Source organism: Peromyscus leucopus, chromosome 18 (genome assembly GCF_004664715.2).
Source record: "Peromyscus leucopus breed LL Stock chromosome 18, UCI_PerLeu_2.1, whole genome shotgun sequence".
Taxonomy (NCBI): Eukaryota; Metazoa; Chordata; class Mammalia; order Rodentia; family Cricetidae; genus Peromyscus; species Peromyscus leucopus.
The window spans coordinates 15,376,605-15,403,441 of record NC_051078.1 but is presented as its reverse complement, the minus strand read 5'-3'; the positions used below and the strand labels follow the sequence as shown (position 1 = coordinate 15,403,441).

Genomic DNA, 26,837 nt, shown 5'->3' with positions numbered 1-26,837 from the left:
CCCAAAATAAAAAGTTGCGCTGTACGTAACTGCCTTACATTTTTAAATAAATTTAAATCAGGAGTATTTATTGTAATCCATTATCTTGCTGAATAACCCTGTTCTCGTTTATATACCTCAATAAACTTCTGTTTAATATCAGCACATAATTTTTGCAAGTTTTTTATGATTAATATTTTAAATAACAATCCTGCCCTCAGTTGAAAGAATATGGGAAAATTATAAACCCCTAGGAGTCTTGGGAGTCCTGTATTCAGGAACTTTATGGATCAAAACATATCTCCTGTAATAATTTTAAAGTTATAAATTATAAAGTTGTAAATGAGTACATCTTCGTAACACGCCACAAGAATATGGTCCTTGCACCTACCAAATTGTGTTTTGGTGGCATAAATAAGAAGATACGAAAAGATGAGTTGGCATCTAGTCATCTCAAATGTATGTATTTTTTTAATCTGTTTATTCAGTCTGAAGACATGTATTCAGCTGGGGCGATAACTCAGAGAGTAGAGAGCCTCCTGAACACACACAAGCACCTGACTTTGGATCCCCAGCACTCACATAACAGCTAGGCATGGCAGCACACTTCTGTAACCCCAGAACTAGGGGAGGCTGTCAGATTCCAGGATCTCACTGGCCAGCCAGTCCAGGGAAAAGATGAACTTCAGATTCATTGAGCCCCTATCTCAAAAACAAAGGTGGGACAATAATACAGGGAAATGCCCGACATCAACTTCTGGCCCTCCTCACACAGGAGCAAGCACACCCATGTACATAATTACATACAAAACACACCAAAAAAAAACAAATATGCAAATAAACCTTTTTTAATGGCATTTGTTGAAAAGTTCCTAGGTGCCAATGCTTGGGAGAGAAATAAAAGAGAGACCAAGAATGCAATTATGTACTTACCAATCTATCAAAACTACAATGTATGTTTTTAGTAAAATCTTAAATGCATACTAACATATGCATATGTATATGCATGTGTGTGCATATTTTTTTTTTTGAAAAGGACACAGTTGAGTGGGTTTAGAAGGAGAATCTGAGAGGAGCTGGGGAAGGGGTGAATGTAATTGAAATACATTGTACAAAATTCTCAAAGAAGTAGTAAAAAAAGAGGAAAACAATAGTAGAATCTGCAGTTACTGCTGTTGGGTTCAAGAAATCAACCTGGACAGAAAAATGTCTGCTGCACAACTAACAAAACGCACAATGCCATTGCAAGGGGCTGAAATCACACTGTTTTATTTCTCTAAGAGAAAAGTGAGAAGCTAGCAACACATAATAAGAATTGAATCAAATTAACACTGTCCTGCGTCCGTGGTGCTAGGGCAAGGAAGGTGTGGAGAAAGAGAGCTTAAACACTCCTGAAACGGGGCAGAAAATAATTAAAATTTCGAGCCCATGGCAGCTTGCTCTATTTTTATCCAAGGGTTGAGATGTCCTCTGACTCTGAAGGGTTTTGTTTGCTTTTTTAATGCAGGGATAACCTCTGGGTTGAGTGGTCCCATGCTCTGCATAACTGAGCTGCACCCAAAGGACTGGCCACTTCCAAGCCACGGAGTGTCACCTCCAGAAGCAAAGCCTCCCTCCAGATTCAACTGCCAAAGAGGTCAAAATTATAGTCCATGCCACCAACAACTCATCTGCGATGTCCACCAATACACCTCCTTTTACTGTCCCACATTTTCTTTGTTTTCTGATCTTCTGCTTTTTGACAACTCTGGGGTACTTTTACACATCATCTCCACACTGAAATATAAGCTCTATGCAGCAAGTATTACTTTCCATTCCTTAAAAGCAACGGAAACTCCAGCTCCTTTGACACTTTAGACTACATCATTCTTTGTTCGAGGAGGTTGTCCTATGTGTTATAGGATGCTTAGCACCATTCTAGGTACTGATAAAATCCCCCACCCTCAGGATTTTTAGTAGCTCCATAACGTGGCTGTTCCTCTTGGTTTTGTCAACTTGACACCAACCTTCAGATATCCCAGAAAATGGACTTTTAATTGAGAAAAAATGCCTCCATAAAGTTGCCTGGAGGCAAGTCTGTGGGGGCATTTCTTGATCGCTCCTAGGCAGGTGGCCCTGGGTGCTGTAAGAAAGCAGACTGAGCAAGCCAGATGGAGCAAGCCAGTAAGCAGAATCCCTCCATGGCTTCTACATCAGCTCCTGCCTCCAGGCTCCAGCCTTGAGTTCCTACCCTGCCTTCCTTAGAAAATAACTACAAGCTGTAAGATTAAACAAACCCCTTTCTCCCCAAGTTGCTTTTGGTTATGATAGCAATAGAACCTCTAAGACAGTGGCTTTTTATTAAAACTTCTTTATAAAGAATTTGCAAATAAAAAAAACATCACATGCACCAGGCGGTGGTGACGCACGCCTTTAATCCCACCCAGCACTCGGGAGGCAGAGCCAGATGGATCTCTGAGTTCGAAGCCAGCCTGGTCTACAGAGCAAGATCCAGGACAGGCCCCAAAACTACAGAGAAATCCCGTCTTGGAAAAAAAAATCACATGCTGAAATTAACCAGACCCAAAGTCTGTCATCTCAATGAACTTCTATACAGTTACAACAGCTGTGGAGCGTCACACTGGATTTTACCCTTTCAATACTGGCTATATTTTTTAAAAGATTTTTTACTCGTGTATTTTATGTGTATGAGTGCTCTGTCTTCATGGATTCCGATCCCATTACAGATAGTTGTTGGCCACTATGTGGTTGCTGGGAATTGAACTCAGGACCTCTAGAAGAGCACTCAAGAGCTCTTAATTGCTGAGCCATCTCTCCAGCCTCTGCTATTGACTATGTTTTTATGCCCTGTTCACCATGAAATTTTAAAAGCTACATGAGAACATATATTTTCCAGTCAAAAAAAAAAAAAAAAAAAAAAAAAAAAAAAAAAAAACAAAGAATGACATCCCAAATGCCCCCTGGGAATATGAATGAAACTGTCTTCAGGGCCTTTGTGCCTACTATTCCTTCTGGCAGGATGCTCTACTCCCTAGGTATTTATACAGTGGTCATTTTTATTTCTCAGTTGAAAGTTGGTTTGTTAGAAGGATTGCAACTTAAAAGTCTAGTCATTGAGGACTTCCCTGACCACGAAAGTAGTCATGCTTTCTACCTAGTCTCCGACTGACATGTTACATGATGAATGTCTTGCCCCTGACATCACCCTATCCATTGACTTCTGTTGCCCTTGCTGTCCACGTCACTCGGTAGCATGAGCTGTGATCCGATCAGGGGCTCGCTTCCGGCTTCAAACTCTTAGCATTTAAACCAGAATCTAGCATAACATGATTGCTAGAAATATCTGTCGAGCAAGTGACTGAGTCCACGGATGGAAGTCACGGTCAGGAAGGATGCAGTCACATAGCTAAGAAGGAGTGGACTCCAGACTGAACTCAAGTTCCCTGGTGGGTTTGTTTTCTTTTATTTCATAGAAGACACACACAGCTAACTTGTCATCCATTTGCTGATCCGTTCACTTTATACCCACCAATACTCAGCAAGCTCTTACAGTGTTTCAGGAATTATTATAAATCAATCAGGGATGGCATTGCGTCCTTAGGAACATTTTGTTTGTTAAAACTGAGCTCTGTCCTCAGCACCGCATGGTGGGGGAGGGGGTTGGAGGGGGGAGACACACAGGACAGGATGTCAGGACATTAGAAATCACTCTCACTGAGGTCTCCTGAGAACAACAAACCTAAGAGCTATCAACATGTTAATGGTTAAAAATAAAACCCTCAAGTCTGTCAAACAAACAACTGTGCACACTCCTGGGCACAGGGAAGCCAAGTGCTCATATATCCACGGAGAAGCCCAGAAGACATGTGGTAATCCGGCCCTTCCCTTTCACAAAACGGAAAACGTAAGCAGATGAGTGATTGATATCCAGGCCTTGTCTCAACAGTGACATTCACAAGATCTAGAGCTCGGTGTTTTACAGAGCTCGACACCAACATCTGCCATCATTTAAGGCTTCTAAATAAAAAATTAGTAGGTGTGGGATTTTCCTTTACGGCCAAATGATGGGGAAAGGAGAGTCCAAAACAAGGAAACCGGAAGCTCCTGGTGCCTTCTTAGAGTGCCTTTGGTTTGGGTCCCTGCTTTGTCTTGCATTTCTAGCTTGCCACATAACATCCTTGGAACCCTAATGCTGAATGTAGAATACTTTGTGGGGAAATGGGTTGTCATGTTCAAAGGCATTCCAAACACACATATGGAGCCAACTATGGGAGCTTTTAGGTCAGCTATGAAGTGCATTTTTTAATTTCCCTCACATTACATCACTTGCATACATAATACATGGCCACAGTTATCATCCAAATCAAAACAGGCCAGAGAGCCTCTGAGAAAAACCTGCTGGACCAACCACAGCTTCTTCCCCCCGACTTGCCCTTCTGTCTGATGTCTGATTTTACAGCAAGAATGTAAAGGCCTGCTTTGGTTTGACGAAAGATCCAAAAGTTGAGTGATGGATTATCCAGTGTATCTTTAGCTAATATGCTTCTAGAAGCAGAATAGCCTCCAAGGGAAGAGCCCTGTGCATCTCCCTTCCCACGGCTCTGATGCTCCCTGGCCCCTTACCTCATCTGGGAGTCTCTCCAAAAGCTCTGCCCTTACACAGCTCCATCTGTTCCTTCTCTGCCTACCTTCCCCTTTTGGCTCCCCTGCGTCCATCAGCAAAGAAAGCCCCTGGATGCAGCCTCTGCAGCCTGCTTTCCTCGGAGAACCAGACCTTTTGCTCTTGAGACTGTTTTTCCATTTTCAGCTCTGCATGTGGCCGACAGATAATAAGTAATGGTGAATTACATCCAAAACCCAAATGTTGGCAAACTGGAATTAGGGACTCGCTCGGGATGCTTCTCTGTTTCCAACAGTGGTGAATACCTCTTGTCGGATCACTGGTTGAAGAAGGGACTGACCATGCAATTCTACTTCCTGGCTTTGTATGCAAAGCCAGCTTCCAGTTGAACTGGATGCCCCCCGGGAAATGTCTTAGAGTTCAAGAATAACTAATTGCTTCCGGAAATTTTAAGAAAAAATATTTATTTTCCTCATAGAATTCTCCAGATGTGGATCTGTAACATGGTCCCTTGAGGTTTTCCAAACAAATATCCTACCTATTATCAGAAAATAAATATGCATAAGGTGAAGAAAAAAAACAAAAACACCGAGCCTTGTAAAAACACCTGCAAAAGAGAATTGCTGATTCTTGGCCACTAATGTCTTTTAAACAGAAACAAAGAATAATAGTAAGACTCACACCTCCCAAATTGAAGGGTACCTTTCATCAGCACTGATGCTCATGAATTCTAAATTTTATACGCTCTAGTGATATATAATTATTTGTAAATATTTTATTTGAATATAATTACATATAATCATTAGCTTAAAACCAAAACAGGAATGATAGATGGGACCTCTTCCACAGAAGAAAAGCAGAGTCATTTACATACACAGTCATTAAGCAGAAAAAGAAAGGCTGAGTGACAATTGAAATCCAAAGAGACAGCAGAACATACCCGAGTGCGCTCAGGAAAACAGATAGGTCGCACAATGCTGCCATCTTCAGATCACTACTGGTAATACACCGTTCTCAAAACACATCTGCCCAGATGGGTGATCAAAGTTTAAAAAAGACCAAATGGAGCGAGGATGTGAAATCACGCCAGCAAAATACAGAATGGTCTCATGGGGTGACTGAAAAAATGACTCTCTACAACACTATCCTTATGTTTGGTGTTAACATCCTGAAGGTCTTTCTGTAGCCATGCATTCCAGTTAAAGGGAAGTCCAGCTTCAACAAGGAATACTGGATGAAATAGACATTTTCTCTCCTTACTTCCCTGCTGAAGAGTCTCCCTGCCTTCCACCTCTAAAATCCCTTGTACACTTAGAAATAATTATGTTTCCCTTTTCTGGGAGGTACTTTGTTCTGATGAATTCCATTTAAATAGTGCCTAAGAACTTCTAGAATAAGGACACTACTCATTTCTCTCCCTCTAGGAAACAAATTGTGTCACTTAACAAATTCCTGAGTGGATGAGAACATGAGTGATACATTTCCTGTCACCTTTCCAAAGATTTCATTCTTGCATAGTAGTCACATCTATTTTTATTTAATAATCACACACACCGTCTCACATCTAGAATTCTACTATCCACTTATCCAGGCAAGGTATAAGAAGTTTCACAAAGATTCTGAAAAGAGCCTGGCTGATGCTGTGGTCAACGCAGAAGCTGTGCAGTGAGCAAGTTCTATACGCCGTTCTTATACAAGACTCCTTCTTTACACCCTTATTGCAGTCCTCGGTGACCTTCTGCAAAATTCTAACCAAGCTTAGTTCCCGGGTTCCTAAACCCACTTAACATAAAAGAACAAGAACAAAGCATGGGAAGAGAAACCAGAAACCCCAAAGGCACAGAAGCATAGTATTCAGTGACTGGATAAGTGCTTCCAAACTTGGAGTTATCACTAGACAGTAGAAGTTACCAATGACTTCAAAGCATTGACTGGGAACCTAGCCTGGCTTCCCGGAGCATTCTCATACAAGTTGTCTTCCCGCATACTAGTGAAGCAGACAGAGACGTGATTGGCTGCATGGTTTTAATGAGAAAACTGGGACCCGAGTTTCTGCAACTATTGCTCATGTTTATCAAACTCGAGTTTGATTCACACTTTAGACCCAGCAACACTGTTCCTCATTAGTGACTGAGGCTTCCATATGCAAAGCTATGGCAGCCAATAAGAGAAACAGTATCAGACTTGGCCCAGTGTTCTGGGTCCCGGCACTAGAGCAGATCTGTAGATAAAGACTGCCACTGCACTAGCAGGTCACAATTTAGACCAGACTTAAAATTTGGAAAAGAGGCCTGGGGATGTGGCTCAGAGGTAGAACATGAACCCAATATGTATAAGGCCATGGTTTCCATTCTAGCACCAAAACCAAAAAGTGTGTGTGTGTGTGTGTGTGTGTGTGTGGTGCAGTGTGGTGTGTGGTGCGTGTATGGGGGTGTGGGGGTGGTGGTACATGTGTGGCTTGTGTAGGGGGAATGTGGGGAACACTTGAGGGGGTGTGGTGTGTGAGGGGTGTGTGGAATGTGTATGTGCGCTCACACATACAAGCATGTGTGTTAAATTTTACTGTACTCCTCTTCAGTTAAAATCCGGGGAAGAGATGTCCTCTGTTCTCTCGGATGGCCTAACACACTACAGATGAGGAAAGAAGACCAGCAACAATCTTAAACCTTCCTGGGATTTGATTCTCCCACAAACTTCTCGCTCTATCTTGAAATCACGGGCACTTTCCTGTCTTGGGTCTGGGAGAATTTAAAGCCAGTGTTGGACTTTGATGGATGAATGGGTTCTTAGATGAGCTTTAAGGGAAGAAGTCACTGGAAAAAGACGACCCAGTTCTTCCTGTAGAACCAGGGCATTTGCGGCATCAGGAGAAGGGCTTACCAAGAACCCAAAGGTCCATCACAGGAGAGTGTATAATAAAATAAGCCAGATCCCAAGCCCAACTGCAACCACAGACGCTACAGTTTGGAGAGAGAAGAGTTAACTTACTGGCATGGTGCTCACCCAGCATGCACAAAGCCCTGGATTTGATCCCCGACTCCACATTAACCGAGTACGAAAATGCACACCCCTAATGTCAACACTGAAGAAGTAGAGGCAGAAGGATCAAGGCCAGCCTTGGCTACATATAGTAAGTTCAAGGCCAGCCTTGGCTACATAAGACTCTGTCTCAAAGAGATTGGGGGCGGGCGGGAGGGGAGGAAGAGGAGGAGGAGGAAGAGTAAAAGGAAACAAAGTTTTTTTTTCTTTTGCCAGTAACCCTCTTCCAGCCAAAACCCCATGGAAAGAAAGAGAAAGCCTAGGATTTGAGGGCCATACTGTCAGCTACGAGTGACCCGAAGTCATAAAGACAGCAAATATTGTCTTAGTTGCAAGCACTCATTGAATGAATTAAAATGCAAAGTCCTAAGCTCCGAGGAAGCATTATGGCAAACCTTGTGGAAAATTGATCATCAAATATAAGAGGCACACTTAAAGATGGAAAAAGCGTCAGCAAAAAAGGAAAAAACAACAACTTTTATTGAAGAATGCAACAACATAGGGATTTTTCAGCACCCTGTGTTAGTGGGAATTTTCCTGGGCTTAAGTAACTGCTGCTCCTCAGAGCTTTTTGCTGCTTTAGGAATAAATGCACAATTTGTTAAGAGCCCTCTGGCCATTCAGTTCTACTACATCATCTTCAGCTTATCTGAGAGAATTTTCCATTTCAAAGAAGGCAACCTGACTTATTTTCATTTAGCACCTACTTTTTCCTATATGAGAATTTAATGGTATTTTTTTAATGAAAAAAGAAGAAGGAAGAGGAGGAAAAAAAGGAAAGGAAGGAGGGAAGAAGAAGGGGAGAGAGAAAGGAAAGAAGGAATTAAGGAAGGGTGCTATGGGATGGTCTGTATGTCAAATCTGTTGCTCTGATTGGTTAGTAAATAAAACACTGATTGGCCAGTGGCCAGGCAGGTGGAAGTATAGGCGGGACAAGGAAGAGAAGAATTCTGGGAAGTGGAAGGCTGAGTCAGAGAAACTGCCAGCCGCCACCATGACAAGCCGCATGTGAAGACACCGGCAAGCCACAAGCCACGTGGCAAGGTACAGATTTATGGAAATGAATTAATTTAAGCTATAAGAACAGTTAGCAAGAGGCCTGCCACGGCCATACAGTTTGTAAGCAATATAAGTCTCTGTGTTTACTTGGTTGGGTCTGAGCGGCTGTGGCACTGGAGGGTGAGAGAGATTTGTCCTGACTGTGGGCAAGGCAGGAAAACTCTAGCTACAGAAGGGGAGAAAGAAGAGAGAGAAAGAGAGGAAGGAAGGAAGGAAGGAAGGAAGGAAGGAAGGAAAGGAAAGGAAAGGAAAGGAAAGGAAAGGAAAGGAAAGGAAAGGAAAGGAAAGGAAAGGAAAGGAAAGGAAAGGAAAGGAAAGGAAAGGAAAGGAAAGGAAAAGAGGAAGAGAGGAAGGTAGATAGATAATTGATCCCTGGCTTCTTCTTCCCATTCAAGTACTAATGGGAATACCATGTACTTATTTAACATCAGGACTACCTAAGCAATGGGACTAAGGTAAGACCTATTTTAAGACACTTCCACGCATCTAGAACTCAGTATCAAAGACCAGTGGTCTCCATGGGAATCCATACTGGGAATGTTATGTTGGAGCTATAAAGAGAGCCACCAAACCTGGAGACTAGCAGGAATTTGACAAAGGGCTGTGTGGTGGCCCAATCACACCTCTTCACTGTACCCCTGCCCTGGAGTCAAGGTCAAAACTTACTCAGGTGGCAACAGAGACTCCATGTTCCTGCCCCTGCCTTCTTCTGCCTATTACTTTGCTTCTGTCTTGATCTTTACACTTGTGTTTTCTCTGCCTGGAAATGCCCCTGGCATTACACAGCCCTTAGTCAAATCCCTGCTAGTGTCCAGGTTAGGTCGCTCTCCTTACATTCCCAACATACCTTTCCTAGTCCAGAGTCCTACTGAAACCACAGGTCTCCAGGCCTGTCCCCTCCCCGACACTAAGCTTCGTGAAGTCGGGGAACGAGATTTATCTTCCTATGGTGCTGCTTCGGTTGAGTGTCTGCCCTATCCCCTTAGCTGACACACAGGAGGTATTCAGCAAATATAGAAGCTAAGAAGGGAGTAAGGACCTGTCAGAATGGCTACGATCAAAAACACCAATGACAGCCAATGTTGGAGAGGATGTGGAGCAAAGGGAACACTCCTCCACTGTTGGTGGGAATGTAAACTTGTACAACCACTGTGAAAATCAGTATGGCAGTTTCTCAGAAAATTAGGAATCGAACTACCTCAAGACCCAGCCATCCCACTCTTGGGCATATACCCAAGGAATGCTGATTCATACCATAAAGATACATGCTCAGCTATGTTCATAGCAGCACTATTTGTAATAGCCAGAACCTGGAAACAACCTAGATGCCCGTCAACAGAAGAATGGATGAAAAAAAATGTGGTACATATACACAATGGAGTACTATTCAGCAGAGAAAAACAATGAAAGCATGAAATTTGCAGGCAAATGGATGGAACTAGAAAAAAATCATCCTGAGTGAGGTAACCCAAACCCAGAAAGACAGTCATGGTATGTACTCACTCATAAGTGGATTCTAGATATAAAATAAAGAACAATCAGACCACAACCCATAGAACCATGGAGGCTATATATATGGCATGGAGGTCCCTAGAACAACTGTGGCTTATAATAAATTTCAGTTTTACTCAATTATTGAAAAAAAATAGCCAAATGAATGGAAACACATAAACTATGAACCAAAGGCTGAGGGGCCCCCAGCTGGATCAGGCCCTCTGAATAGGCCAGACAGTTGATTGGCTTGATCAGTTTGGGAGGCAACTAGGCAGTGGGACCAAGTCCTGTGCTCATTGCATGAGTTGGCTGTTTGAAACCTGGAGCTTATGCAGGGACACTTGGCTCAGTATGGGAGGAAGGGACTGGACCTGCCTGGACTGAGTCTACCAGGTTGATCGCAGTCCTCTGGGGAGGATTTGCCCTGGAGGAGGTGGGAATAGGGGGTAGGCTGGGGGTAAGGGGAGGGGGTGGGAAGGGGGAGAATAGGGAACCCATGGCTGATATGTAGAAATGAATGGTATTGTAAAATAAAACTATTCAGTGAAAGAAAAAAAAGAAGAAGAAACAGTAAACAGCAAAAAAAAAAAAAAAAAAAAAAAAAAGACTATTGTTAAGGGTGTTGTTTTCCTGATTTCTTTCTCAGTCCTTTTGTCACGTGTGTATGGGAGGGCTACTGATTTTCGTGAGTTAATTTTGTACCCAGCTGCTTTGCTGAACATGTTTATCAGCTGTAGGAGTTCTTGGTAGAATTTTGGGGGTTGTTTATGTGTACTATGATATCATCTGCAAATAAAGATACTTTGACTTCTTCCTTTCCAAAAAAGAAGAAGAAGGGAGTAAGGATAAGCGAAAAGATTTTTCCTGTTGGCTGTGCCTAGAAAGCCAATGCCAGCCAACCTGGATCAGGAGTCACTCATCTCAGCCAATTTTTCTAATAGTACAGGGTTGAAAAAAAAAATGAGAACTTCTCTACAGTATCCCTCAAATAGATTTTTTACTTACAGGTTCAGAAATAGATCTGCCCACTGGTGACCTCATTCAACATTTTTCCTTCACAGTAGCCCCCATGTCAGTGAGGAAGGGAGGAGCTGGCTTCCTGGCCACAGTCAAGCCTTGCACATTGCAGGCCCTAAGCAGCATGGCTAGAGGCTAATTGGCAGGCATTGCCTGCGGAAGCTGGGAAGCATGGTAGCCTGGTGTCTAAGTGGCTTCTGGCTTCCTCCTTCCAAGCCGTGACTCTGAAAAACTCGTGGATTCTGACATCTAGATCCTCATCTGAAAATGTCAGAATAAAAGTTTTTCAGTCTGCTGTTTCTGAAGGCTGGAGCCAACTGAAGCCTAGCCAGGGAAAATGCTAACGGTCTGTGGTCAGAGTGTGGAGGAGTTTATGATGTGACAGATTCAGGCACTAAAGTGCCTCCTAACCCAGACTATTCAAAATTAACAACTACAAGGAATTTCCATCAGTATCACCACCCAGACCTTCACTCAGCGGATGATAGCACACAAGATCAGACAGATACTATTTTCTTCTGGAGATGAATCTCTAAGATGTCCATCCATCCAATTCTGCTTCCCACCACATCCATGGCTCTTTCAAAAACATATTATGAATACAGATAGGCTCCTCTTCATGCTCCATGGACTTGCAGGTTATTTTGAGTTTCACAAATCAAACACTAGTTTTATATTCGTGGTATTGCTTCTCGGACCCTAAATACACTGCATGAGCCCCATGGTAACATCTCTATAACACAGAAATTCACAGAATATGGATATGATTTTAAAGCAATCCCAACATCTTTTTCCAAAAGACTTCACTGAACTCACTTCACAACAACTAAACTTTCCAGTGAAGACATACATACACACACACACACACACACACACACACACACACACACACACACACACCACTCACTCATTCACTCACAATATGTGTCTCCATCATTTTCCTACCAGATGCATGGATCAGCATCCAATCTATACATGTGCTTAATCTTCCTTGCACAGAAGACCTGCTTAAGCATATGCTACAGGTTTGGAGCTACCCAAGAACTGACTCGTAACCTAAGCAATTTTGCGCTCCTTGAAGGAGAAGAAAACTGATGAGCATATCCTCGGCCATCCATCCTTAGGCATGCCCAAAAAATGTTCTGCATCAAATCACACATTCTCCCCAGATGTGATTTTAAAGGTCAGCTCTCCAATGCTCAGATAAAAAATGAGGTTTTTACTGACTTACAAATGAGCTGTGGGTTGCCACTACCTTAAGAGGGTCATTTTATTTTTATCCCTACATTACCAAAAGCAACACCTTCTCAGACATTAGGGCTAACAACCTTACACTTACTGATTTCTTTCCAGGCAAGACCATGAATTCTAAAACATTGTGTGTGTGTGTGTGTGTGTGTGTGTGTGTGTGTGTGTGTGTGTAATAGTGTAATATTATATATATATATATATATATATATATATATATATATATATATATATGGAAACTTGGGGGGAATGCATTTTTAACAGGAAAAAGCAGTTCTCAGCCCTCCATTGCACTAAAGCCTTTTACTTTATGCTTTCAACATGAGGGCCTGTTTCTTTCCTAGTCACTAACCAATGCCTACTCCTGTCATCCTCTCTCACATTCACAACTGACACCAACCATCTGTATGTGTAAAGGGGGCTGAAAAGATGTACCCCCTGAATCTGAGTCCCTGTCCCATGATGGGTCGACAGTAATTGAAACTCTAGACAGCAGTCAAGCTCAGTTGAGCTTCCATCTCTAATAATAATCGCCACCGGTTATTGGAGCCTACACTTCACGAGACACAGGATTGAGGCTTTACATCATGCTCGCGGCAGCCCTGAGTGGAAGGCACTATGGACGTAATGTCATGTGGATGTCTGAGCACACTGACTATAAATGAGAACCATAGTTCAAGGGCAGCCTCCATATTAATTCTGGGAAAGTTATTTTACCATTCTGTATCTTAGGGTCATTGGAGAGGGAGGGGGGAAGAGGGAGAGAGAGAGAGAGAGAGAGAGAGAGAGAGAGAGAGAGAGAGAGAGAGAGAGAGAGAGAGAGAGAATAACATAAAAAAACACCTATTGAACTCTTACTATGTTTCAATGCTAAACCCCCCATTTTACAGATAGAGTTACTGAGACTCAGGTTAAGCAGCTTTGCGAATTTAAGGGACCATAAAGATGGGTTATAAGCAGATGATCATGGCCCCTAACTCTGTACAGTTTCCATTATACAACGATGTCTTCTTTCCATTCCCAAAGTGACTGAACACTGTGGGACACTAGAATTGAGGTTCTCGACAGTGGAGTTCACAGCACCAGAACAGATTAAGGCCTTCTAGCCTGCCCACAGCCATCCTTCCAGAGACTGCTCTGGAATGGGTGCCCTCGCCATCTTGGATGGGACCCCTAGATCAGCTGGGTATCACAATACAGACCTGTTGGAAGTCAGTGAGAAGCACACACTATAATCCAGCCATGAAAGAAACTGAGTCACCTGGGCCTCACTGAGGGGATACAGAATTGCAAAGAGCATAGCTCAAGAGAGCCAAGACCGTGACAAATGAGGTTAGGTCAGAAGTATAATGCACCATTTTTATAGTTTAAAAGTCATATTGCAAAGCATAAAATAAAGTAAAACATAGCACTAAACTACAGCAATACGTGTTTGCATTTGATTTAGATGCATTATTTTACAGTCACAAGATTAATTCTAGATCATTGAGAATTCATGAGACAATAAAAAATACGATGACTTGAGATATTTCTGTTCTACTGACAAATGATTTTGCCAATCTCTCTCTCTCTCTCTCTCTCTCTCTCTCTCTCTCTCTCTCTCTCTCTCTCTCTCGCTACTAGGAGAGCTGATGTTTTATGGCTTCCTGGGATGACTATCCCTCCACTGGCCTTCCCTTTTCCTTAATAGGTGCAGAAAGGAAAACAGGTGGGTGAGTGTGAAGTTACACTTGGCCCCATCTAATGGAACAAGAGCATCTCAGCTCTGGCCATTCGTCCCACTGCACAAAGGTGATCGGATTGCCACGGGGCTGCTCTTAGTGGGAAATCTGGGAATCAAGGCATTTGTGTGATACCTCCTGGTGAATAAATACAACTTTTAATTTAAACAAGATGTAGGTGTGTATGTACGTGCAAGAATATAGTTACACAAACACACAGACACACACACACACACAGAGATTACAAATCAGCTACTTTGGGTGTACTAGAAAACCTTTGTAAAGAATCAGAATCCAATGCCCTTTTACCAGTGATAGCCTTGACTTTTTCTTAGAAAAAAAATATGACTTCTTAGGTTTGAGAAAAAGAAAAAGCAAGCAATCAAAAAGAAAAAAAAAGCCTCTGTAATAAACAGCTCAACATCAAGTGTTTCTAAAGTAAATCATTTAAAGGTACTTCCCCACTTCGTTCATTACAAAGAATTTTTTAAACCTTGCGGGTTGGGCATCAACATAGGGCCCCTGTGTGCAGGTGTGAAAATGAACCCAAAGCGCGTCCAGCACCAGACAACAACCTCTTTTGGCTCTCATCCAACAGCTTCTTCATATAGTTTGATATTAAATTCAGTCATCTTCCCTCCAAACAGCAAACACCTGGATGGGGTTATCAGAAGCAGGAGCTCGTGTAGAGGAGCAGCCAAGACCTGAGACCCCAAATTTATTGCTTTGTTTGGTTATTAAGGGAGGGTTTCGTTGAGCAACAGCATCACTCCTGATCTGCCTGAGAAGTTCCGCCAGGAATTCATATTTCACGCACTCTCTCTGGCACAAACAATATTTTCTCATTTATTTGCCCAAGCTGTGTCCTGTGGCTTGCCTTTCTCTGTTTGCTCAGGGGAGGTGTGCTATTAAGTCCTAGGCAGCCCCTCCATCTCCAGGGAGAAGCTTGACATCGTTCCGGCGAGACTTTCCTTCTATTATTTATAGATAAAAACACTTTACATTGTAAAATAGCAGAGCAGCCCACCCACCCTAAAACCCTTTTATGAAATAAACTGAACAGTCTGCATTTCTGAAAGACAAAGCTGGGGTGCTAAAAGTTAGATTACCCCAAGGTCACAAGCAAAAGTGGAAACTCTCCAGGGGCCTTCCCTGTGTGTGAGTGCTGATACGGCCACCTGGATGCCTAAGAGCACAGTGATGTGAAATGGACTAGCTGGCACTATTTTAACACAACAGTGCCAAGCAGCTTCCCAGTGCATTAGCCCATCGATTTTCCAGCATCTCTATGACATTAGATAGTAGTATTAGTCTCATTTTAAAGATTATGAAATTGGAACACAGGAGACGGTATTAAGATTCTCTCCTTGGCTAGACGCTAGTCTTTCTCAGCCAGACCTCGACTTGTAGGCTTCCATGTTCATCTCTACATTCTCCAGTTTTAGCAAGAAACTTGTTAGTTCAGTGTAGCCAGATTCCCCCATTTCCAGAATCAAACAGGCTCCTCTCTCCCACCATCTCCCAGGCAACCTCAGCAACCGTCCTATAAAATCAGAAAAGCCAGAATCCATCCTTACTCCTCAGGATTCTCTTGGGAATGTTCTATGCAGTGACCACCACCTTTCTGCTCCTTGGCTATAAATTCCCACTTCTCTTTTTTGTCTTAGAAGTTGAGTTTAACATCTCCTACTCCAAAGCCCATCACAGTGCCCTATACTGACTAGGATACCAATGAGTCAGGTTTGCCTTCACATTCTCTGGCAAGGATCATAAATAATATTTGCTTTGATGATACCCAGCCTGCAACTGACAGAGCCTAGATTTGGACCATAATGCCTACACTCTGAATGGTCCACTTCACTCTACTGCCTCACTTGCTGGTCCCGAAGATGCTCAGGCTTGGGAAAGACAAAGTAGAGTTGATTTGGCTCTAGAGATCCCAGGTCCTCCCTTAAGGTCTACTAGTATGAGCATCTTGGGGGGCCAATGCTATGAAGAAGCTTGAGAACTCTCATCTACTGGTGTTTATGATTGTACTCAAAAAGAGAATAGGAAGAGGTAAAGACTGTCGAATTGGACAAATTATCACTTACTGATGGGAACATGACTGATGAAAGATTGGCAAAATATGTATGGAAAACAGGTTTTTAAATAATATGTATCTGCTCATTTTTGTTTGAAGACCAAAAAAAAAAAAAAAAAAAAAAACGAAAACAAACTCATCATGTGACCCATGTGATGGTCACAGAAACACATTGCGACTTAGCTGGGTAAAAAGTTACAAGGCCTGGCTTCCCAGGGTTTTTCCAGTTCTTTCTTCTGTAGATAGAGGAGACAGGCTTTCTCCGGGCAGCACAAGTATTTGATAAATGGATGAACACCTCGTTACTCCTTCCTCCAGAGCCAGAAGCCGCTTACATTAAGTTCTCATTCGATGTGGCAAAATGACTTCTCAGGAAAAAAAAAAAACGTGAAGGCCATATGCCAAAATGCTAAGTGTGGTCATTGCCACTGAGATATTACAAATGGCCTGTATTTTCTTCCCTTTCCCAGTTCATTTTTTAAAATTTTTTATAATGAGCATGTGTCATTCCTATAATAAGAAGGAGAAACTATGGCTTTCGTGAAGACTTTGCAGTAGAGGAATCATTAAGACAGCCAGCACCGGCCCCCACTTCACCGCTGAGAAAAGGGTGTTTTTATGGACATTGTAAAGGACAGACTTGCAAACTCTGGGAAGAATAATGGAGCGCCTCTTGGTGATTTATTCCTTCCCACCCTAAGTGCATTTCTCCCTTACACCTAGTCTGGATTTCAGCTTTCAAATGACAGTGTTTCCACCTCCGGTAAGACCTGTCCTGAAGTTGCCATCCACCCACCAGAATTATTCTACAGATAGCAGTCCTTACAGAGACAAGCATGTCAAACTGCCGGCGAATCGTGACATTCCTAAGAAGCAAGCAACGAGATTTGTAATCACTGTGGGTTCGGTCTCACATCGAGTGTCTTATTGTGCTACCATTCACTGCGGTGCCTCATAATGTACGGTAATACATTTTACATCTCCTAAATGTACTCTGAGTTTTTATATCACAGTTCAGAAGAAGGGCTTTGAAAATCCTTTTGACTCCTTTATTTGAAAACTACATTTGTGGAATGGGGTAATTAAATTCCTATAGTTTAATATAATATTACCTCCACTATTCTAGCTGATAAAGAAAAAAAAATCCCAACCATCTTCTTTCTCCTTTTGCTGGAAATGGAATTACACTGCAGATATTTCTGTTAATGCAAGTTAAGATCCTGAGAGCCTACAGCATTGTAGTTAAACCAGAAACCTCTTTCTCCGCTCTATCTTCATGGAAATTAAAGTGACTACAGAAATCTCCTGCACTTGATGAATGCATTCACACTTTGAGAAGAAAAAGAAAGAAGTCCTCGGTGTCAAGATTTTTAAACCACAGTACGATCTGGGGAACGAGGGGGCTTGAAGTGACTTTAGAATTCTTTAACCAACACGGTGCTCCTCAGTTGGGATTTGTCAGGCAATGAAAGCCAGTGTGGCTGTGCCCAAGTAGGGTACCAATGATGTTATGGTCCCCGAGACAAGGGTAGGTTATCTTACTTGTTCTTCACCCTGCACCAAGTGACGGAACAATATTCCTTCGGAGGCATAAGGAGGTCAGAGAATTTGCGCCTAACCTGAGGACAAGTTAGGAAGTGATGAAGCTGCCACTCAAGCCAACTGTGAAGACTTTAAGTTTGGATCCTCTGCTCTCCATGGTGCTTTGCCTCTTAGGGCACTTAGGGCTCAGAAATCAATATTTCATATTGATACCTTGAATTTCTAGAGGTGTAGCCCACTGTTTGTGCATATTAATAAATCTGTATGATTTTGTCTTGTTAATCTCTATCATGACTGAGCAGACTCCAATGTTGAGCCTTCCAAGGGAAAGTCGGGCAGGGAGGGTAGGAAATTTCATCCTTAGTTAGGGATTTAGCTCATATAGAGCTCTTGCATGGTAAGGGCAACGGCCTGGGTTCAATCCCCAGGACCAGGGGAAAGAAAGTTAGATGAGGATAGATTTCCCCGGGCTACCCACCAGACATCCCAAATATCCTCTTCATCAAAGTCTATGGAGCACCGCGAAGTCCAGCCATTGAATGTGGGGTGGTGTGAAGACACGTTGATGTTAATATAGAATGGGTAGATTCAGTGTTCTCTCAGTGCTCAGAGAATGATGTTGCCATGGCAACTCTGTTTTTTTATAAGTTTCCAAATATCTAAACTAGGCAGTCTATGTTTGTTTTCTTTTCTCGGCTCTTATATGATGGCTCTTGGAGGCCCCTGGGATATAGTTATAAATGACCGGGAAAGATCTGAGTTACTAAAGTATACAACTATTTCACACTACAAATAGATTTGTTCCTGAACAAGGTGGGCAATGCAGGGCTCTCATAATATGAATCAATGACAAACCCCCCATAATAGCAACAACACACATCATAAGTAAAACACAAAGGGACAGAACAAAACAGCCTTGGCCATAATATTAAATGTTCTCAGAAGAGAATTAGTCCAAAGAAAGCACGGCCTCGGGGCATCTGGACAGAAAGAGGGATGCAGAAAGACAGTCATAAAAACCATGAAGACAAGTTAGTTAAGGAACTAAAGCATTGCTTACAAGATGATTCTACTTTTCTATATGCACAACAGATATAAAAGTGAGCGTAATGAGTTGGAATAGATATTATTAACTTTTAATTAAGTTCCTTAGTAATAACTTGCAAACTGATGGTCCACCCAAACATCTCAATTAAGGATGCAGAAAAGCACAAGCCTTCCAGCTCTTTGTCAGCTTTGTTATCAAATGACTCAAACAGCTGAACCAGTGCAGAACTCTACACGGAATAAATAAGCCTGAGGCTTAGTCGAGCTTTCTATAAAGAGACTAAAGTGGTCATTTTTAATGTCATCCGTGTTCAGGAAGAACTCCAGCTCGACATACGTCTTCCAGCATCCTAAGTTTCTCCACCCACAGGCAGGTGTGTGAAGAAAAGACAGTTCAAGAAACAAGTGGGCCGGGTGGCGGTGGCGGCGGCGGCGGCGGCGGCGGCGGCGGCGGCGGCGGCGGCGGCGGCGGCGGCGCACACCTTTAATCCCAGCACTTGGGAGGCAGAGGCAGGCAGATCTCTGTGAGTTCGAGGCCCACCTGGGCTACAGAGTGAGTTCCAGGAAAGGCGCAAAGCTACACAGAGAAACCCTGTCTCGAAAAACCGAAGAAGAAGGAGGAGGAGGAGGAGGAGGAGGAGGAGGAGGAGGAGGAGGAGGAGGAGGAGCAAGTTGGTGTACTCAACAAACTGCAAATATCAGTAAGAACTTCATTAACTAAAACTAGCCTTGTAATGACACTTATAATGTGAACTATATTTGATTCTCAACTTAAGGCTAATTATACATTTCAATGCTGCTCTCAATAGAAAAAAAAAAGTACAGGTTAGACTTAGAAATTCAAACAAAATTTGATAATAGTCATCAAAGCCCCAGCTAGTGCAAAACTACTTTAGAAATAAAGTATTTGTTTGATAAGGAAAGTACAAACAGAACTCAGTGTGGTTAATATCAGGTCGATTTTTACTAGAAAAAAAAAAAAACTTAGCTGATGGTCAGGCCTCCACTTAGAATGAATTCTACCATTTCAGAAGACAGTCTAGACTTTTATCTCCTAAGACTGTGCTTCTTAGAATATTAGTAGAGTGGGATACCAGTGTGCAAAGGGGGCCACTGTTCAATGCCTTTTCTCCATTCTCAAGTTCAGTTTTCCCAAACTTTAACTCCTTCAAAACGGACCTTCATCTTTCAATGTCAAAAAAAAAAAGTTTGCCAGTTGAAATCATCCCCTAAACTAACAAAATGAAACCCGATATTAAATTAGCAGTATGTGCTACAGCCAGTGGCATCTCAGAATGAAGGAAATGTGGCAAACTTATAAAAATTAACTTCTTATCACTTGTGGAGACTCACTTTGCATGATACCTTATGATAAAAAAAAAAAAAAGGTTCTAAAAAGTCCTGTCATTTAAAGCAAAGCTTTTTGTTTGCTTGGTGTTTCCCAAACTGTGCCCACGGATGTTTGTTTTGCACGAGGCTCACATTCTGGGAACACGTCCTGGGAAAAGACTGTTTATCCTCTCATCGCCCTTGGCTGCCACTCTCCTCTCATCAGCATTATCAAAACCCAGTAATAAAATCCCTTCAATCAGAAAGTGAAGGTAAACACGTTTCAGGGTCAGCAGAACTGAATGGATAACCTAAAACCCTATATAGATGGGAAATTCCAAATAGGCCAGAGGCCAATTTATTCTGCTTAGGAAACATCTGTGTTCAGATTGATTGCTTCTCCTACAGATGATGCACCGCTTGGTCTGTTGCAAATGCCAGTTATAATGTGAGGAACGAGCTGACAAAAGAAGCCTTCTGCATCATAGGGCGGGGTGCACCGTTTGCTGACAGATTCCTACCTACATCTTCTAACTTTGGGTGGAAGGTGGATTTTCTAAGGCTGGTTCTTCAGTTCCCTTGACCAGTACATGACTGTTTGCACATGACTGTGCAGCTGAGTAATTGCACTCACAGACAGAACAGTGTGGTACCAAACAGAACACCAGTGCATGGCCCATGTCATTGTGAGGGTCCATTTTCAGGATGCACAGCAGGAAGTTTTATAACAAAGAGGATATCCTATGGTACTAGTATTTACATAATAAGGCTCCTGGATATACAAATGAGGTTGAAAGATTACTGCGTGGCTTTGGAAAGTCATACTGGAGCACTGCCTAACCAGCCTACCTTTCTTCAATGTCACTGGTTTCTTCTGCTACCAGACTGTGAAGGTGACTGGTTTCAACTTGGCAGATCTAAAAATCAACTGGAAAAATGGACTTCTGAGCATACTTGGGGAAGATTATCTAGATTAAGGTTAGCCTCTGAGAAAGTCTATACGGGAATATCTTGATTATATTCATTGATGTGGGAAGGCCTGTTTAAATTGTGAGCAGGACTGGTGCCTGGGCAGAAGATCCTGAGCTAGAGAAAGACAGCTGGGCACTAGCACACATACATGCCTACTCTGCTTCTGCACTGTGGATGCTATGGGACAGCTGTCTCAACTTCCTGTTGCTTTGACTTCCTGCCATGATGGACTGCACCCTTGACCTGTGAGCTGAAATAAACACCTTCTCCCTTCCATTGTTTTTTTTGGGGGGGTTGGTTTTTTGTGTTTTGTTTTGTTTTGTTGTTTTTTGTTTTGTCATGCTATTTGTCCACATGCATGCAAATGATCTCTGCCTGGCAGAGTAAAAGAACATTGAACCTTGAGATTGTAGCTTTGAGCAGGGCATTGTAGTGTATTCCTATAATCTCAGCAGTTCCAGAGGTAAAGACAGAAAGATCAGAGTTCATGACCAGCCATAATTATGACAGGACCAGTCCCTGGGCAGAAGATCCTGAACTGTATATGGTAGAGAATTTACTACATAGTAAATTCAAGTCTAGCCTGAGCTACATGAGACTTTGTCTTGAACAAACAAAGAAATTATGACTTTATTGCCTACAGAAACAAAGCATTTTATACCTAACTGTGGAGTTCTACCTTGTGGTGCCTATCAGGTCTCAGTATCTCAAAAGTTGCACTTGGTTCAATAACCATCCTGCTGTCCTACTTTTCCCATACTAATGAACTGAATACATTTTGGAACATGCTCAGGAAATATGTATGAAAATCATGTTTACAACCATTTGGGGTTATAATTCAGAGCCTGTGGGATGGCTCAGTGGGTAGACACACTTCCCAGCTGAATTTCATCTCCAGAACCCACATGGTAGAAAGAGCCAAGTCCAATGAATTGCCCTCTGACTTGCACATTTGTACTATGGCACACACACACACACACAGACACATGCACATGCACGCACGCACGCACGCACGCACGCACGCACGCGCACTTACACACACACACACACACACACACACACACACACACACACAAGGGTAAATAAACAGATATAAACAACTTTTAAGCTATAATTCAAATCAACTTGCCTTTCAACACAATAAGATATTTTATTGTAGTAGCCATCTCTTCTCAGAAAAAAAAATATATTCTGTTGTCTAACAAATAGAATTGTATAATTGGGGATAAATAGTATAATGCAAAGATAAATCTTACATGATCTTGTTCTTTAAATGTGGTACAGTCTAGCATAAAATCTCACTTCCTAAACAAAGGCTGGCCACTTTGATTTTACAGTTCTGTTTCTGCTTATAGATGTGATTCATTGCCAATGGACATTTAGTTTTGTTTTAATTTTGCATCTAAAGGCAGTTGGGCATACTATATTTTCTCCACTTCTCCACAGACTCTAAGGCTTCTTATTAGTTTATATCAGGCTGTTTCATAGATGTTTGCTGCCTATCTGGTCACTGAAGGCATTTAAGTTTACAAACCCAATGTACACACTAATGTATTAAATCCACCTTAACCAGCAATGAGCAGTACTTTATCTCAAAATTATAACACGTGCCATGTAGCCCTAATTGGAAATATTTTTGCGTATCTGTCATGCACAGACCTGGGACAGTTATGCGGAGTAAGAAAAGACTCTAGCAGCCAAAACTAATGGTCTTACTCATTATCCACCAGAGGGCAAATTATTTACATGTATAACAATGCATTTGAAACACATTTTCCAAGCATCATCATCAATTTCTTTAGATACAAAAGAGGTTCATTTAAATGGTTCTCAGGGACATAAAAACCATTGCCCACAGAAAACAGCAGAGATAGCTTCATTCTCGAAACTGAGCGTTATTAACATGTCAAATAAATACCAGGCAGAAATAGAGCAAGGGGATGCAGCGTCTACAAGCAATGCAGCCTGAACCGTCTCTAAACCAGATTCACATGTCCAAAAGCAGCCTTAGCCTCAACCAAGTCTGGCAGTGCCAATTAGCCTGAGTGGATGCTGTTTTTCCCTTCAGACTGATTTGTTGACAATGCGTCCCAGAAAGTTATTAAGTGTCTCCTTTCATGAGTCATAATTCTTCTTTTATACGTGCTTAAATTCACTATAAATAAGGAAAAGCAGGCACTATATAAACACCAGCATTAATAATATAAATCTTACCTAGAGTATATGGATAATACCGCCTGCCTCACAGTCTATATAAATAGCCATGGCTGTAGCTCCCCATATGTCCTCTCTGTGGATTTTTCTCCTTTGGTACATCTTATCTCCCATTTTCACCTAGTGTTTCTTCAGGGGACTTGATGCAAACCAGTTTGTGGAGTGGATTAATAACCGCTCTCTTTCTCATCAGGTGTAACCAGCCACAACTCCTCCCCAGCCCTAGGACTTCCTGCCCCTGCCCGTGAGACTTGAACTCTTAAGCTCATGGTCTTTACAAATGAGTCCATTTGCCTTCCAGCCTCAGTGTGTGGCTTGAGAGTCATTAATATGCGTGTTATCCAGCAGACTGCTTATCCATCGTGTACTCTGAAATGATCTGCTCAAAAGCTGTGTTGTCTCCCAAAGACCTCTTTCCAGTCTTTTCCCATTCATTCCGGTTTTCACTAAGAGACGAGCAATAGCTCTAGGTGTCAACAGCCACTGTATTATCCATTTCATAAAAGTCACCAGCTTTATCACAGTGTGAGCATCCTTCTCCGCATTCACCACGTCACACAGAAAATTCTTTCCAGATCCTTTTGTGGTTTGCCACACTTCAAAGTAAGCAACCAATTTCCGAAATTGGAAAGCATTGGAACTACAAGGCTTGTGAGAAACTGAAAGTCTGAGGGATTTGTGATGGGAGGGTCAGGCAATAGTAATAAAAGAGAAGTGAGGAAACCAAGCAAAACGGAAGGATTAATATAATAATCCAGATGTTACTAGATGTGTGGGCCTTTTTCTTTTTTTAAATAGGGTAGTCCTGGCTGGCCTACAACTCATTCTGTAGACCAGGCTAGTCTCAAACTCACAGAGATCTGCCTGCCTCTGCCTCCTAAGTGCTGGGATTAAAAGCCTATGTCCAGGTCTTGAGATGGGAAGATTACCACAAAGAAAAGTGGACACATACACACATACACACACACACACACACACACACACACACGTCTCTACTATATTGGCAGAGATTCAAATTTTTTTTTCACTAAAGTCCTCTGTAAGCTTACATTCTGCTTTTTACTGTTCAAAACTAGTGCAGGATTGCAAGCCGGCTGCGCTCCTCAGTGGGCTCTTGACCCTCTCTCCCCTGCCGCCAGTCACTTCACAGTTAGAAAAGACCGTCTTTTCTAGACGCTGCCCTCGATTATGAACCCTAGTCTCCAACACTGTCCTGGTTAGTTTTCATCAAGTTAACATGAACTAGAGTCACCTGAGGAGAAGGGACCACAGTTAAGGACCTGCCTCCATGACGCTGGCACCTGGGCATGTTCGAGGGCTATTTTCTTGATTAATGATCAATGTGGGAGGACCCCGCCCATGGTGAAAGGTGCAGTTCCTGAGCAGGTGGTCCTGGTTGTATAAGCCAGCTGAACAAGCCAATGGAAAGGCAGCCAGTAAGCAGGGTTTCTCTACAGTTCCTGCCCTGGCTTCCCTCAGTAGTGGACTGTGATAGGAAGTGTCAGCCAAATAAAGCCTTTCTGCCCCGAGTTGCTTTTGCTTAGCATGTTTTATCAAAGAAACCCATATACAAACTAGGTGCAGTTCAGAGAAAAGACAGGGGGGAGGGAAAAAGAGAGAAAAAGGCAAAGGAATATAAAAAGCGGCCTAATGAACTCTACCAATTACAAGTGTTTTAATGTATGGAGCTAAGACAGCCAAGGATATTAGGAACCAAATAAGAAATTTTCTTAACAAAGAAAAGTCTGCCTGCCCTTGTAACAAAGGTTTCAAATTATAGGTATTATATTTTCCGTAGAAAATACAAAAGTAGAAACGAAGACTCATGCTCCCAAAGCTATCCAGGCCCTAATCCTCAGAACGTGTGAACATGTACCTCTTGTAGACATTATTAGATAGATGGGTCTCTCTTTTTTTTTTTTAAACAGGGTAGTCCTGGCTGGCCTACAACTCATTCTGTAGACCAGGCTGGTCTCAAACTCACAGAGATCCACCTGCCACTGCCTCTGCCTCCCGAGTGCTGGGATTAAAAGCCTATGTCCAGGTCTTGAGATGGGAAGATTATCACAAAGCAAAAAAGTGGAGCTCCTTCTACTCTGGCTTTTCTTTGAAGAGAGAAATCTATCTCATGATTCCCACGTCGCTAACAAAAAGAAAGAGAAGCTAGATTGAAAGAGCTTGGTGGGGATTTTTTTATTTTGTTTTAAAGAAAATTAGGAGCGAGCTGGGGAGACATCTCAGTCAGTAGAGTGCTTGTCTTGGAAGCACAAAAATCTGAGTTCATTCTCAGAATCTGTGTTTAAAGAAAAATAGATAGTGAATAAGAAATAAAAATAAATTTAAAATAAGAGATTAAACCAATAAATAAAAACAAAAATAAATTTTTAAATAAATAATCAAAGGTCTGGGCATGGCAGTAAAGTACTTGCTTGTAATCCCAGTACTGGGGAGGTAGAAATGGGCAAACCCCCGCTAACTACTTGTTGAGTTTCAGGTCAGATAGACAATGCCTGAGGAACAAGACTTGAGGCTGTCCTCTGGATCTCTACTCACACATATAAACATACAAACACACACACACACACACACACACACACACATACATAAGAAAATGTGTTTCCACTCTTTATCTGTATATATGTGTATGCATATTGCATGCATATGTGTAAGTAAGTGTGCCTGCTTGGAGGTCAAAGGTCAATGTTAGGCACCTTCCTCCAGTGCTTTCCACTTTAGTTTTGAGGACAAGGTCCCTCACTGAACCCACACCTCACTGACTGGCTAGATTTTCTGGCCAGCAAGATTCAGGGATGTCTGTCTGTCTCCCACCACAACCACCATCACAAAGCTGGGATTACGGGGACATGCCACTGCACCTAGCTGATAGCTGCGTGCTGAGGATTTGAACTCAGGTCCTCTTGCTCGGATAGCGAGCACTTAACCCACTGAGCCATGTCCCAGCCCTGAAAAAAAAATATTTCTTATTGGGAGTAAAGAGTATTCTTTCAATATATAACTGTGGCAAACACACTCAACTGAAGACTGCCTTTCCTTCCTGGGTGGCTATCCTCATTTGAGCTTTCTGTCCCTGCAGGTCGGTGAGCTTCCAAACATCTTTCTACTCTTAGACTCTGAAATAATGAAACAGTAAGGTGCGTAAGCTTCCTAGATTTGATTCTTTAACATCTTAAACACGACATCCAACCCTGCCTTTCCTCTTACATCGCTTATCTGGGGAAGACCCTTCCTGATATCATAACATCTAGTCAATCTTTTCTGGGTTTGTGCTTAAAATAACTGTTGAGCCTGAGTTCCTTAATGCTGTCTCAAATCATCTCTGATTATAACCATATCAACTTGTCAAAGAAATAATACCAGCTGCAATTCCTACTATACCACAAATGTACACCTTTTACTATGACAAATATTTCTACAGGATTCAGTAAACCACAGCTATAGTGCAAATCTAGCC

The 26,837-nt window shown here is 42.2% G+C and overlaps 1 protein-coding gene across 1 annotated transcript in view; it reads right to left on the bottom strand.

Moving 5' to 3' along the window:
• The window catches only part of Tph2 (tryptophan hydroxylase 2), a 104,983-nt gene that overhangs the window by 10,099 nt on the left and 68,047 nt on the right, over positions 1–26,837 (bottom strand). The window lies entirely within an intron of this gene.